Below are 15,763 nucleotides of genomic sequence, written 5' to 3'. Positions count from 1 at the left end.
GTATTTTTACATATTCCTCATGATAATTTTGCCCTTTCATTTACAGTGAAGAGTGAGAAATTCAGGTTCATCCTCCTTTCTTCAATATTAAGACAAGATTTATTCAGAGAGGCTTATAGTTTTAAAAAAAATCATTTTCCAAATTATAGAAAGGTATACAGTCAGTCCCTATTCTTGAGTATTATGTACATTTTTCTGTAATTAAGTCATATACTTATGACATTTTTAAAAAGAGAGGACTACCTACCAGGATTGTGGTTATTTGTGAGAGCCACATTTTGACAGGCTCAATAACCAAAAGATGCCTTAAAACAGGATACTGATAAGAGAGAGGACAGTATACTGATGAAAACAATAGCATGGTGTCTTTTCATTCAGGCCGCTACATCATAAATACCATTAACTAGGTGGCTTATAGACAACGAACATTTATTTCTCACAGGTCTGGAGGCTGGGAAGTCCAAGGTCAAGTCACTGGAAGATTTGATGTCAGGTAGGGACCCACCTCCTTATAGAGAGCATCTTTTCCCTGGGTCCCACATGGTGGAGGAGGCAAGAGACCTTTCTAAGGCCTCTTTTATAAGGGCACAAATCTCTTATAAAAGTTCCACCGTCATGATTTAATCATCTCCCAAATGCTCTGTGTCTTGACACCATCACCTTGGGGGTTACTATTTCAATATATGAATTGGCGGTATATAAACATTAAATCTATAGCTTCATAATCATTATTAAGAAAAGAAAAAAGCAAGCCACAGCCTAGGAGAAAGTATTAACCATACATAGAGCTGGCAAAGGATTGGCATCTAGAATATATAGAGAACACTTAAAAGTAAATTATAGTTTGCAAATACAAAATGTTTAAATAGGTAAGAGATTTGGCCAGATACATTATAAATATATTTGAATTGCTACAAGGCACATGAAAAATGTTCAACATCATTACTCAATGAATAAATGCAAATTAAAATCCCTACCAAAATGAAGGTCTCTGCTAACCATTAGAATAGCTAAAATTAAAAATATTGATATACGAAATGCTGGCAAGAATTTGAAGCACCTAGAACTCTGAAACATTTATAGTGGAAATGTAAAATCATACAGCTGTTTTGGAAGATATTTTAGCAGTGTCTTACAAATTTAAACATACACTTATCATATGACCCAGCAATTGTACTTTTAGGTATTTACTTAAGAGAAATAAAAACATATGACCACACAATGACTTTCATGTGAATTTTCACTACAGTGGTTTTCTTCCACCATAATCATCAAAAACCAACCAAATAACTAGAATAAAATCCAAATATCCAATAGTTTATGAGAAGATAAATATTGTAGTACATGCATACTATGGAATACTACTCAGAAATAAACAGAAACACACTACTAATAAGCGAAACAACAGTGATGAATCTCAAAACTATTATGCTGAAAAAAAAGAAGCCAGACATAAAAGAGTACCTACTTTATAATTTCTTATATATAAAGGTCTATGTAAAGCAAATTTAAGCTTTATAGATTAGACAGAAAGCAGATAAGTGGTTGCCTTGGGCCAGGGTGGAAATACTGTCTTTGATTAGGCACAAGGAAACTTTCTTAGGTGATGTATATATTCTATATCAGATTCTGATGATGGTTACATGAATGCAGACATTTATCAAAACCCATTCAACTGTACAATAAAATGTATGCATTTTCTTGTATGTAAATTATACTTCCATAAAACTGATTCAAATAAAAACAATACCCTGGGAACAAATGAAAATACAAATGGTTATCTCGGAAGAGAAGGAAGTTTTCAGGGGAAAAAATGCTTTTATCCAATGTTTGGAACACTGTCATATATTGGATAAGTATTACAATGGTTCTGAGAATCTAAGGACGGTAAATAAGAACAAGAAGAATTTTTGAAAAATATAAGTAAAAATGTCCTGAAAAACAGAAGTTTTTGAGTTTGATATTTGAGAACTTTCCAAATGTTCTGATTTTGATAAAATGTTCAAGTTCTCTCACATTCGAAGAGTTTTGATACCATATTGACACAGTAGCACTAACTTTATTACATCTTCCTTTGATAAAAATTGTTGTTTTGTGATTTCTCTTCAAATACCTGAATTATGAAACCAGAAAGTAAAACTGTATTTAAATATGCATTAGAATGGAAAAAGCAATGGACTGAATTCTATCCTTGGATCTATCTAGGTTATCTACATATATGAACTCGAAATGAGTCTCCTCTATGCAACTCTATTTTGTAATTTCTAAAAATGAAGTGTGGGTTAATTTTGGAGTCACTCCAGTTCTTAAATTTCCCCATTAATTGCCTTAAATAGACACTGGGACTTGATGTTTGACCCTAGAAGGATTTGTGGAACCATAAGAGGGCAGCATTCCATTTACACAATTTCCTGCCAGTGTTCAGTACACTAAAATAACAGGACTTTGAGATTGGCATAGCATTTGCTAATATTAACCCCCTTAGGACTATGTCAAGAAAAGTAACTTTTTTTTTTTTTAATTTCGAGTACGAATACATAGAATTATCACAACTGGAGGCAAAGGTGAGTCATGTTATTCTCTGGCCATCAAGCTTTCATTTATTTAAATTGAGGAGATTATTCTTCAATTTCATTAGTACTGTGACATATTAAAACACACATGTCAAACCAACTAAGGTGGAACGTTCTAGGGCTGGGATGTAGATTTATAAAAAGATATTTTTCTATGGATTGTGTGTAAACCGCAATGTATACAGTTGTAACTAAATGTTCAAGATCAGTGTCAATGTCCTATGTCAAAATCACATTTCAGTAACAAGATGTGAAGTAGGAAAATATAAAGTTATCCTTGAATGAGAATTTATTTGGACCTTATTGGTTCTCAACAGATTTTTAAAGAAGTGAAAAGGCTCAGAAACTACTCTTAAGGCATTTACAGTTATTTAAAGAAAATGGATAATTCACAAAAGATAGATTTTTTTATAGTAAGAGGAATTCCAATTTTTTCCATCAGTGTTCCAATTGTTAGCTACCTTACCTGCCTTACAAACCCATCATCCGACAAGTACAGAAGGCCAGGGGGGCTTGCTCAACCCGAGGTTACGAAAATGAATTCCTGGTTTACATAACTAAATGCCCTCTTCTCTCTCTTCTGTCCTCAACACTGGTTCATCACCTCCTGGTCACTCATCTCAATCTGGGGGTCAAAATGGCCTTTTATCTTTCTCCTTGGCATTGTTCATCCTCCTATACAATGTTAAAGTATCTTACCACTCTCTTAGGAAATCATCTCCATTTTTCATCATTAGAGGAAAGAAATGTTTAATAGTTTGGAAAAGAAATGTCCAAGTACTGGGAAAATGAGGAAACCACCAGTTATCAGCCACGTCCTTGTCCAGAGGACAACCGTCACCTTGTTGGAATGTCTGAAAGAATTCATTTGACTTGCTTCATTACATTTATTAGAATGTATATTGCCTCATGATAATATAGTGAATATGAGCAAACAAACACTACAATTAATCATATGGCTTTTCTTTGAAAAGAACATTTATACCAGAAATAGAGAAACTTGCTTGGCCAAAATTACCCATGAGATAACAAAGCAGAATTTACAAGTCGAGGGAATTCAGAAATGCTATATAAATTTGCTCCTTGCTATAGACCAGAGCAAAGTCATGCCTTTAAAAAAAAAAAAAAAAAAAAAAAAGTCATTTGATTACAAATGCTTTTTTTCTAATTACACTCTGACTCAATTTTAATATTTAAAATCAGTCCTGATGTAGTGTTAGGATGTTAATAAAATGTAAATTGCTTTTATCCTGACCTTCTGTTTTATTGTTTCTCCTCAGCTTTTATTACAGAATAGTTATTGCTATGGAAATGTTAACTTCCTGTTTGTGTTTCTGGAGCCCTGAAGGGCATGGAAGTTGGCCTGTTTAGGCTTTATTAGATAGATACTGAGAGAAAAATATCTGCAGAATTTGTGTTTTGTTTTGCTGCAGCTCACTAAATGAAAATTTGTTCCTTAGAAGTAAACTTTGTGGTCAGTGCCACAGAAATGTTTCTTTTTTCTCCAAGGAACAAACTATAAACCTTAAGTTCATTTAGGTTCCTTTTGAAGCTCCATAATTGCCGCAACTAAACAAATATGAACTTGAATCTAACCATTCTCAAAATGGACGTGCCGCCCTGAAATACTGGATGATCACTGTAAGACTGGATAACTTTCCCAGATGTGTTTCATCATGGCCGTCACGCACTGGAGGAAGATGACAGAGAGGGTTGACTCCTTGGCTTTCCAGATAAATAAATTTGATTCTGTGAGTTTACTAAATTTCAGCTCTGATGCTATCTTGTAAACAGAAATGACACTTTGTTACTTATTAAGGGAGATAGTGAGAACAGTGAGAACGAGAACCTCCCGCGATTAGAGCACTTGTGCACAATAACGCTCTTTTCATGATTTTTCCTAAGAACAAGGTAATTAGAAAATGGAGTTAGTGATAGATAGTTGCTTGATGATACATCAGTAAAGGGACTGACTGTCCTTGAGGGAATTTTCATCTTAATTAAAGGTTGATACACCTGTCTCTCATGATCGGAACATAGCGCGTTGGTCTATGCTTTTGGATAATGAGAGGATAATTATTAGAAGTAATCTGTACTCTTTTTTTTCCTCTTTCTGATGTGCTTGCATTTTATCCTAACAAACTCCCCCTTTACTTTACCAACTGGAGATACACACACACACACACACTCACACTCACACACACAGACACACACACGCATGCACGCACACACACATATAATGAATAAAAGAGACAAAGATCTTTGACCTATAGAACATTAATTTTAGTGGTGAAAAACAGACAATTAAATGTGGCAGATAATATTTTATGTGGTTAAAAATAATACCGAGAAAGAGCTAAAGAAGAGTAAGGAGGCAGAGAACAATGAAGGAATTGCTGTTTTAGATAGCATGCTGCAGAAAGACCTCTCTCAAAAAGTACCATCTGAATTAAGTGAAGGGCAGGCCACAGATGTATCTGGGGCAAGAGACCTTCGGACAGAGTAAACTATAGTGCAACAACCTTGAAATGGGACATTGTCGGTTGGGTTTGAACCAGAAGGAGACCAGTACATCTGGATCAGAGAGAATTCGGGGAGACTCTTTAAAGATAAGATGTGGATGGTACAAGGCCATTGTGATGAATTTGGTGTCTATTATGAGTTAAATAAGAAACAGCTGAGAGATTTGGAATAGCGTTACTACAAGACCTGATTCATGCTTTAAGGATCTTCCTGATGACAGCATGTAAAATAACTGCGGGAGAATGTAGCAGACAATTCTCAGATGGCATCCAGTGGTTCCTGCCTCCTGGTATTGATGCTCTTATGTGACCCCTTTTGCTTGAGTGTGGGCAGGATCTGTGACTTGTTTTAACCAACGGAATATGGTAAAGGTAATGGGATATTGCTTCTGTGATTAGGTTGTACAAAATTGTAACTTCCATCTGGCTAACAGATTCTCTCTATTTTTTTCTTAAGTTGCACACTTTGGTGAAGCAAAAAATCATGTTGGAGAAGTCCATGTAGCAAAGTATAGATGAAGGTGACCTGTGTCCAACAACCAACAAGAGACTGGGTCCCACTGTCCAACAGGCCTTGAGTAACTGAGCCTCATCTGTGATCATGGGAGCAGGGAAGTAAATCCTTCCCCAGTTATACCTTCAGGTGAGACCTTAGTCGTGGATCACGCTTTGTTTGCAGTCTTGTCGGATTCCTTGAAGCAGAGGAAATAAGCTATGTCCAGACTCCTGACCCACAGAAACGATTAGATAATACATGTATGTTTTTTTAAGCCACTGAGTATGATGATGATGTGTTTATCCATCAATAGATAGCTGATACAGGGAATAAGGGTACAAGCTGGGAGGATAGTTAGGAAGTTAGAACTGTGACCCAGGTGAGAGGCGCCAGTGACCTAGAGTAGGGCTATAGTAGTGACTAGGCTAGAAAGTAGATAGATTCTGAAGGAATAGTTCAAGGGAAAGGCCTAGGTTATATATATGAATTTGGAAGTCACTCGACTCATCCTCTCATTTCCTGTGGGAGACAGTAAGACCAGGTACCCTGCCCGAGAGAGTAAAGAAGAAAGCAGAGCATGGAAAAAGCTCTTTACTTAAATCCCTCAAGGCCAAGGATCAAGTGGAACCAAGAGAAGCTATAGAGAAGTCTTCAAATTGTATTATTGAGACCCAGGTTATTTACAATTTCTGGCTGTACTGGGTAGAGGATGAAATTAAACAAATGAATGAGTCACAAAGTAAAAAAAAATTGGTGATAAACCCAGTGTAACTTTTTCTACTCAAGAAAATACGGCCACCAAGGGATTAATAAACAGTTCTAAATCACTAACCAAGTGCCTCTTTGTGAGGCGAGGGTGGGAGGGAGATGCATAAATGGCATTAGCAACAGCCAAGTACCTTCCGTGTGACCAGTACGTGAGCTAACTGGGGGAGAAGCTGGGAGTGCGAGTGGGAGGCAGTAAAGTAGGAGTTGACTCTAAGGCAACAGACAGCAGGTGTCTGGTTTCAGGTTTCAGGAAGGAGTCTGGGACAGACGTATCTGAAAGCTCCTGTTGTAATTCCCTTTGAGATTATAATTTTTATCGGAACACATCAGTGACACTGTGGTGTTTACTTACTGAATAAAGCACCAGAAATTTCCCTAGAGAGTTACATTTCTTTGGCGGATGTGAGATAAGATGATAAGATGAGGACGAAGATACACGAAATCATTTCAGAACGACCGATGAAATGTGTTCTCTGTTTTGTGAAGCAATAATGCACCATCTTGAGCATATTAACAAAGTGCCTACAGTTTCCATGTCACTTTAAAAGGATGCTGTATGGGCCTCACAATAACAGAGCGTCCTGATGTGTCTGTTTCCTTTCACGTGGATTCCTGAAGTACCTCACATATAAACATTCATCTTTAGGGATGTCTTACGGGCACATATTAACTCATTTAATTCTTATAATAACTCTTCTCAGAAAAATCTGGTTTTTCAATGGATGAAATTGAGGTACAAAGTTAAGTAACCGGGGATCAAACAGTTAGCAAGTGCTACCACTGAAATTTTTAACTTGGGAGATCTGACACCATTGCTCTCACTACATTAATGCTACAGACTTAATGCTTGTGTCTCCGCAAAATTGATATGTTGAAGTCTTAATGCCATGTGATGGGATTTGGAGATAAAGGCTTTGGGTGGCAATCAGGCTCAGCTGAGGTCGTGAGGGTGGAGGTCCCATGATGAGATTTGTGCCCTTATAAGAAGAGGAAGCGACGCCAGGGCTTTCTCTCTCTGCCACGGGAGGACACAGCAAGAAAGTGACTGTCTGCAGTCCAGGAAGAGAGGCCCCACTAGAACCCAATGGCGGTGACATCTTGATCTTGGGTGTCCAGTCTACTGTGAGAAATACATTTCTGTTATTTAAGTCATCTGGTCTATGGTACTTTGTTACAGCAGCCAGAACCGACTAAAACAATTTGTTCTACTACCTGTCAAATTCAGCTGGGCTGTTTTTTGAGATTAAGCTCTATTAAAAATTACTATATTCACCCTAGATCCCAACACTTCTTATATATAGGGAAAACCAACTTAAAATTACTATTTAGAGTACCCTTAAAAGAGAAAAACCAAGTTCGCTGTGCAATCGAGGACTTTGTTTTGGTGCTGGGTAAAGAAACTGATATTCGCAGGCGTTATTTTCCTAGCGTGCATTTTCCTACCATCACCTGGAGAGGTGGGACCCTACTGTGTCACTCAGGGTCCCATCGGGAAATTAAGTTGAATTGAGGAAGGCTTAATAAGGCATTATTTATACACTTATATGCAGTACACTAAGACTTTTACACTCCTCGGGTCCATAAAATGAAAAGATGGTATGAGTAATGGAACTCAGAAGAAGAGTCATTCCTTAAGACAATGTGTGACTTTCAGAACAGAAAGCTAACCACCCAGAGGTGACTCAGCAAGGAAGGGTCCATGCAAATCAGCATCCCTGAGATGGGGTTTGGGTTTTGGAGGTGAGAGATTACAGGAACACCTTCTTTGTGATCGCCAGTCTGAGAACCTAACAAGATTAAAATATGATGTCCCAGTCCTGCAGAATAAAGGGGCCACATTCAACCCAACAAACAACTCCCCATTCCCCAGCGAAGCCTCAACAAGCCTAGTGTTGACTGTTGGTCAGGGTAGTTCTAATGGTCATGGAAATAAGAAGACTAGTAGACACAGAGAGTGCTAACCTGGCTTGATCTTTGGCCACTACAAAGTCAGGCTCCACGCTAACTTTAGAGAAAGAACGAGAACTATAAAGAGGAGGGATGCTGGGTCCAATGACTTGAGTGCAAGTCACACCTGTGACAAGTATCATCTTTGCAATCATCGATCAAGTTGCTTAATCTCTTTGAGCCTCAGTTTCTTTCTAAATAAGCATAATTACAGTACTTAGTCATAAAATTATTGGAAGGATAAGAATATATGATGTGTGTGAAAAGGTGTTATAACATGCAAAGGACCATAATACTTTCTGATAACCTCCCAGGGATATGAGAGCAAAAGCCAGTATGTAGTCACAACTGCTTTAGAAGGAAAAAGGAAAAGGCAGAGACATGTATTGAAAGTCCACTCAATGCTCCAGACATTGCTAAGAGCTTAACATATATTATCTCATTTAATTCTTTGAACATCGTCTATAAAATAGATAGTACCATTTCACAGGTAAGAAAACTGAAGCTTAGAAGAAGGGAACAATTCACTCTGGATGACACATCTTCTGAGCAGCAAGGCCAGGATTCATACTGAAACACTGTGAACCCCAAGCCAATATTTATGGGTTTTTTGTTGTTGTTGTTTTCCACATCATCGATCCTGCCTAATGCTACACCAAGAATACAGAGAAACCGTGTATTTCATTTCAGAGTTCTCCTGGGCATAAAGAAGAAGTTGACCGCCTACGTCCTCAGATTCCTTCCTTCTCCTCCTCTGGGAGGTGCTGACAAGAAAACCTGGAAGCTCCAGGGCACTCTGCTGGACAGCAGCCAGGGCTGGGCCGTTGCTATCCAGCCCACGTCGCGCGCTGCTGGATGTGATATGAAAGGATGTTCTGCCTTGATTTTCAAAGTCCAACACCTCCAACGCTTCTTCTCATGTGAGAGCAGGCAGAGCTGTAATAGGGATTTCAGTCTTCCTCCCTCAGTGGAGCGAGGCCCCACATCACAGAGCTCAGGGCCCCTGCCAGGAACCCAGAGAGGATCATCGCTATGCTTCACCGAATGCCATTTCTTTCCAGAAAGGGAGAGAAGTAAATAGCCCTTTGATTTGTTGCTTCTCAGTTTCTTCAGGTGGGTCTCACACATCCAGAGTAGATGATGGTAGATCAGGGTAAACATTTGGTTTGATTTTGATCTAGTGGGGTAGCAGGAACTAGGCAGAATGTGAATTTATATAGGTGAAGTAGGAGATGGGTTGCAGGGCAGGCCACCCCAGAATATGTTGCTTTGGCATGTGGATTATTTCAGGCTGAAGACGGTCAAGAGCCAACAGACTCAAGAAGAGCATTTTACATTCTCCTTAATTTCCTAAAAGCATTTAGATGGAAGGCCTATAAAGAAGAAAGTTTTTACCAGAGATAACACAAAAACGACTTATCTGTGCAGCAGGGCAAACAATTGTTTATCAAACATTCATTCTTCCCATCTTCCTGTGAATCCCCTTTGAGGCCCCTGGTCCCTTTGAGGCCCCTGGTCCTTACCCCCTTCCCCTTAGCTCAGGATGGCAGATAACCTTCAATTGCCTTTCAAAGACACATATCTTTCTGGGCTCCCATACATACAAAAGTAAATCTATTTTTCTTCCATTAATCTTCTGTCAATTTAATTATTAAGTCAGCCAAAGGACCTAGAAGGAAAGAAGGGAAATGTTTCCCTCCCCGACCATGGGCATGAGTTCCATGATGGAGGGCCATTTTGCTGGGCGCAGTAGTGACATATCGATTCAGGAAACAAGGAGGAGAGGTATCCACAGTGGTGCCATCGCCAGGCAGGAATCACACCTGTAGGTACGTCCAGAACAGCATCGACCAGGTTACGTATACTGCACCCATCAGATCTTTGGTTCTTCATCAGGGATAGGTATTCTTGGCCCTTCAGTCTTGTATGAAGAGTTTCGGACTACCCAGCTTCACAGCCGTTCCTCTCCTGTGAGGATGTGAAGCTTTTCTCCCTCAGTTTTAGCATGGTAGCAGGCCCAGCATAACTGTGAGCTCTAAGAAGTCGGGAAATCTATCTGCCCTCTCAATTTGCTGATGGTAGAAATTATTATGAAATTCATATTTATAACAAAACAATTCTGTCCACAACACATTTTAGCAGCTCAGACGTCAGAGGGTTGCAGATTTAGTCTGCAGCTCACATCTCTTTTTCACGTAGACAGAGAAAAATGTTTCCCAAATGCTGAGATTAGAATGGGGGTTTAGCTTGTTCGAGATGAAACATTAGTTGGTTAATGACCCACAGACTATTTCTGTGGAATAAAATGAGCTTTTAAAAAATAAATTGTTGGTTTATGACACCGTCACAGACCTTCGAAGTGATCAGAGGGCACTACCAGCTGATGTAGATCATTCGCTAGAGTGGGTAGAACAGGCGCAGAAACTTACTCTAGCCAACTTGCGTCAATGAAGAAATTTATTGTAAGGACCTGGTAGTTAAAAGAACCAAAAGAAAGTGCGCTACCAAGGCTCCGTGAATCGCTTCTACCAGCTGGAAGAAATTAAAACAGCGCAGCTCTGGGGATCAGGCGTAGCACCATCATAATCCATCAGCTCTGAGTATCTTTCTTTTGGGGTGGGGGGCAAGGAGGGTCTCTCCACTCCAGATTCCATTCCCAGGATCCTGGGAGAAAGGTTAAAAAAGGTATCACTCAGATCATATGCTTACTGTTAATGGTGACTTGTAGCTGTCGGCAGCTCCATAAATTGTCGTTGAGGGAATGAATCAATGAATGACCGATCTCTCTGGGCTTTATATCACTCACTAAAAATTAAGAAGATTGAATCTGATTACCTATGAGGTTTGTGTCAGTTGCCTATTGTTGTTATAATATATTTCCACAAATCAATAGCTTAAAGCTTAAAAAACCTCACGAATTTATTATCACGTGGTTCTGGAGGTCACAAGTTAAAAATATGAGTCTGATGGGGCTAAAATAAAAGATTACTGTGCCCCTTTCCCATTTGTAATCAAAGCAAAACAAAGCAAAAAACCCTCTAAACCACAAAATAAAGACCTATAACAAATACCTAATTTTATCTGTGATAATTATTGAATGGTCGTTTTGAAATATTTTTATCAAATAATTTCATTTTAAGAATTGCCATTTTCTTCTCATGCCTTCTTGTTGATACATTAAATGCATTTCAATCTTAATGCAGCCCCAAACATTCCTGGCCTGAAAGAAATAATACCTTCCTTAATTATCCAAGCCAGTAATTTCTAGATATCATTTTATGGTACCTTAAAGTTTTGCTAATGTAATGAAAAGGGACTTTGCATTCTCAATGCTAATATAATTATTTAAATTAAAATATGGACCCAACATTTATAATACTAAGGACCTAAAAGAAAATCCTGCTGCGGATCTTAGATTTTAAAATATTCTATCAATTAAATAAAATGCCTTTATTTGCAAGTATTCATATTTTTATTGTTTTTATCAAACATACCATTTAAGAAAGCCTCTCAGTATCAGAGATAATAAGAGTTGACATTGTTTCAATAACTACTTTATGTGAGTCTCTTGGTAAATACTTTGTATAGTTTTAATCTTATGCGTAATACATAATTTAGTCCCCAATTTACTGCATACATTTTTATTATACTCATTACGAGATGAGTAAACTGAGGCATAGTGTGGCAACTCAATTTGATACAGGTCGCAGAGCAAAGCAGAAATCTGACTCTGGGGAGCTGACCTTTGAGCCATCATCCTATGCTAGTTCCCAGTGTTACCACACTGGTTAGGTGTCATAGTAGTCAGATGCAAAAGCTGCCAGTGTTTGCTTTTTTTTCTATTTCTTTTCTTTTTGAGAGTGAATTTACAATTTCCAGAGACTAATGGTTTGAATGAGATCCGTACATCTGAATAACTCAAAGAGTGTTTCCCAATATGTTTGCCAGACCCAACCCTAGCAATTCTGACATGATGCCCCTAGGCAAGTAGATACCTGTGTGCAGGTGACAGCTCCCAACGTGACTCTAACATGGACTCCTGAGCAAGAACCTGTATACCAGGTCTTACTAGATACTAAAAGAAGTGCTGAAATTGCATTATTACCTTCAAGGACTTGGAGGAAGCTAGGAATTCTAAGTGATTTTAGAATGTTGATCATATGACAATTCCAAAAAGATTGTGAATCTATTCTAGGTGGGGAGAACAGCAGAAACGTGGTAACTGGCTGAGACATCATAGCAAACACTATGAAACTGGAAACATTTAAACATGAGTCAACTGCCTATGGCCCTTTGTGGCCCCTTTTCCTGTGTTATGGCATGCCTTTGCTTTCATGGGAAGAGTGGTAGGGTGGAGTAGAACAAAAGAAGAAAACTCCGGATGGAAAAAAAACACCCTGAAAATCCATTGTGGTTGATGTTGAGTAGCCCCAGTTATTTAAAAACAGAGCAATCTCTTTCAAGAAAGAGCACTGGGAAATAACCCCATACCTTTCATTCATCTCCTATGCTTTCTGTTCTCCAGACAAACTCTCACAATTCTGCAAAAAAGGTTTAACAGGCTTTAAAGATATGGAGAGAAGTCATTTCAAAGGATTAGTGTGCCATGACATGCTGATACTGATTTTGAAGTCTCTCTTCATACGAATTATTGCAAATAATTCACACCCCTTCAACACCGTAACTCGCGTCTTCTTTCAGTTTCTATGCAATATTCTTTTTGTTGTTGTTGTTTTAGTCAGAAGTCAACTTTTTGGCTTCCTGTTTTGTCTGCACTTGTGAGAAAGGCAAAGGAATTTTTTTTAAAAAAAATGTTAGTGTTTTCTCGTATATATAGTCGATTTTTAAAAATGGACTCATTTTGTACCCTCTTCTGCTTCCTTGTTTCGAGTTTCCATGTGTAATAAGCAGATAAGGAGTACTTCATTAGGGTCTATTAAATTTTCCCCATAGTCCTGGGGCCATCTTACATTCTGGTTTTGTTTGTTTGTTTGTTTGTTTGTTTGTTTTTCATTAGAACCCCAACATGGTGTTTTCAGTAAATTTTCGTTCCTGGGATCTGGTCTTTTTCCATTGAACTCAGATTTTTCCTTGATTTGCTTTTAGATTATGTAACTGTTGCCAAATTAGACATGGTTTTTAAAAACCACCACTACCTCTCCTAATGTTGAATTAGGATTTTAGTTTAGCCACCCAGAGAGAAATATCAACAGTCACTCATTCAAGTGACAATTTTTTTTTTCATTCAGTCACGACCTGGAAAGAATAAACTGATTTTACTGTTCGCTTGCCTAACCTGCCATTGATTCTTCCATTTCCATGACAATGATCACACAGTCAACAAATATCAGTTGAATGTCTACAATTCAGAGAGCAAAGGACTGTGCCAGGGCCCGAGCCTGAGATCCATTAATAACTCTCTACTCCTTCTTTTCCTGTTTTGAAAACAGTTGAAAGTTTATTCAACAACCACACCATTCACTACTTACCCACTTGGAAAACATACTTCCTCCTAGCAAACAGAATCTATCATCCCACATCGAGACTGTAAAAACCAGGGACACACTTTTCCAGCTTCCCTTGTGTGTAGAGCATCAACATGTGGCCCAGCCATGGCCACTGGGAACCAAGGGGAAGTTTGCTAAGACTAGGGTGAGAAGGGGGCAAACAGAGGAAGAAGATATGGTTCTTTTCTTTGACCAAAAGACTTCTGAGAAAAGTTACCCCTTTTCAGCCTTTTTATTTTTTTTTTAAATGTATATGTACAGTTGTTTAGATACTATGCCAAGAAATTTGGCAGTGATGATGCAATCGTTGAGGGATAAAGTTTAAGAACAAAAACCAGTATTCTGAGAAAGAGAAGAAAGGTTAAAAGAACTCGAGTCCTCAATGGCATTTTGAGCCGTTGGACTAAACCTGGAATTTCCCTGCCTCTGTTCTTTATATTGTGTGGAATAATGGTTGCACTTCTTATCATATATATCTTTAGTGGGGTAGCCTGTATTTGCAGTCAAAAGCATCCCAACTAGTATATCTGCTTAATTCTTCTTCTTCCTGAAAAATTAAATTAAGACATCAACATCCTAAATAGCATCTTTGACCCGCCCCGTGGCACACACATTTTCATGCCCATCCAGGTAGAACAAATGGACCCTTACTTTTAATTCCCATGTTACCCTGGCATGCAGATGCTTATTTTCCTACAAATAACTTAGCTTCTCAACATCCCACCCACCTCATCCACTAACTCTCAAATCCAATGTGCAGTGTCTAGCTGATGTGACCACTTGCCCCATCTGTTGGTGGCAGGCAGGGGACTTTGTTCACACTTAGAAAAGATAATAATTGCCACTGAAGGTTCAGAAGCAGAGGAAATTCTATGCTGCGTTATAATCAAATCATTAATGTACCGGTCTCCTCCAGATCATGCACACTTTAAATGAATATTATCGTGTCTCCTTTCCTTTTATCTTAATTCTTCTAGTGCTCTGAAGAAAGTTTAGCAGCGTAGCAAATAGTAGTTCCTCAATAATTATTTGTTAAAATGGGCTGATAATTATAGAATTTAAATGCGAAGTTAATGACCAATTAGAGATTCTTTGATATAAACTCCTAATTTCACAGGTAAAAGTACTAAGGACTGCAGAGTTTATATAACTTCTCCAATTTGTAAAGTAGGGGAAAAGCTACAACTACCGCTGAGGCATCCTGTCTTGTAATCCAGTGGTCTTTTTATTCTGCAAGAAGGATGAATGCATTTGCAATCTAGGTGGACAAAAAGGATATCTGCACAAATAAACATGCAGACACAGTAAGTGTCATGCATTTTTGTAAGAGAAAAAGAAGATGTTTTGGACTAGGATGGTCAAGGTTGGCTATTACATGTGCCAGGCAGTGCAATAGTCCACATTCTTTAATTTATTGACATCGCTGTTCTGATATCAGATTGGAGAGGCTCTTTCTGATTTTCTGACCTGAATTTGGGCACCACCTCATTTATTCTCTCTATATTATCTTCAAAATTTTCACTTCTCCCAACTTCTCATGTAATTTTGCACATTTATTTATGTGCTTATTTGTCGGTTTACTTTGCATCACGTCCAGGAAGGCAAAGACCATGTCTATTCTATTCCTTACTGTATATCCAGCACTCTTTACACACAGCTACTGACACATAGTAGGCACTCTATATGCCATCAGTCATTAATTTATTCAATGACATCCCAGCTTATGGGGCTACAAAGGTGAAAAAGGCAGAAAAAATATCCTACTCACCTGGAGCTTATATTCTACTGGGGGAAGAAAGAAAATAAGCAATGTAATAAAAGCAAAATACTGCCTATTTCAGAAATTTCAGATGCCGTCAATTTTAAGATACACTGTTATTTTAATGTACAAAGAAAAAGACATCACAAACTTTGCCATGACATTAATATTCCTAAGGCAATAGTTTCAGA

At 38.3% G+C, this 15,763-nt stretch overlaps 1 long non-coding RNA gene across 2 annotated transcripts in view; it reads left to right on the top strand.

Moving 5' to 3' along the window:
• LOC107512243 overlaps positions 1-13,249 on the top strand; it is a 46,183-nt gene extending 32,934 nt beyond the window's left edge. For both annotated transcript variants that reach the window (XR_001597246.2, XR_001597245.2), the window contains 2 exons: positions 5,553-5,738; positions 8,997-13,249. This is a non-coding gene — a long non-coding RNA (uncharacterized LOC107512243). The remainder of the gene's footprint in view (positions 1-5,552; positions 5,739-8,996) is intronic.
• Positions 13,250-15,763: the final 2,514 nt, after the last annotated feature.

Source organism: Rousettus aegyptiacus, unplaced genomic scaffold (assembly GCF_014176215.1).
Source record: "Rousettus aegyptiacus isolate mRouAeg1 unplaced genomic scaffold, mRouAeg1.p scaffold_m13_p_15, whole genome shotgun sequence".
Taxonomy (NCBI): Eukaryota; Metazoa; Chordata; class Mammalia; order Chiroptera; family Pteropodidae; genus Rousettus; species Rousettus aegyptiacus.
This window is presented reverse-complemented; position numbering and strand designations above follow the sequence as displayed.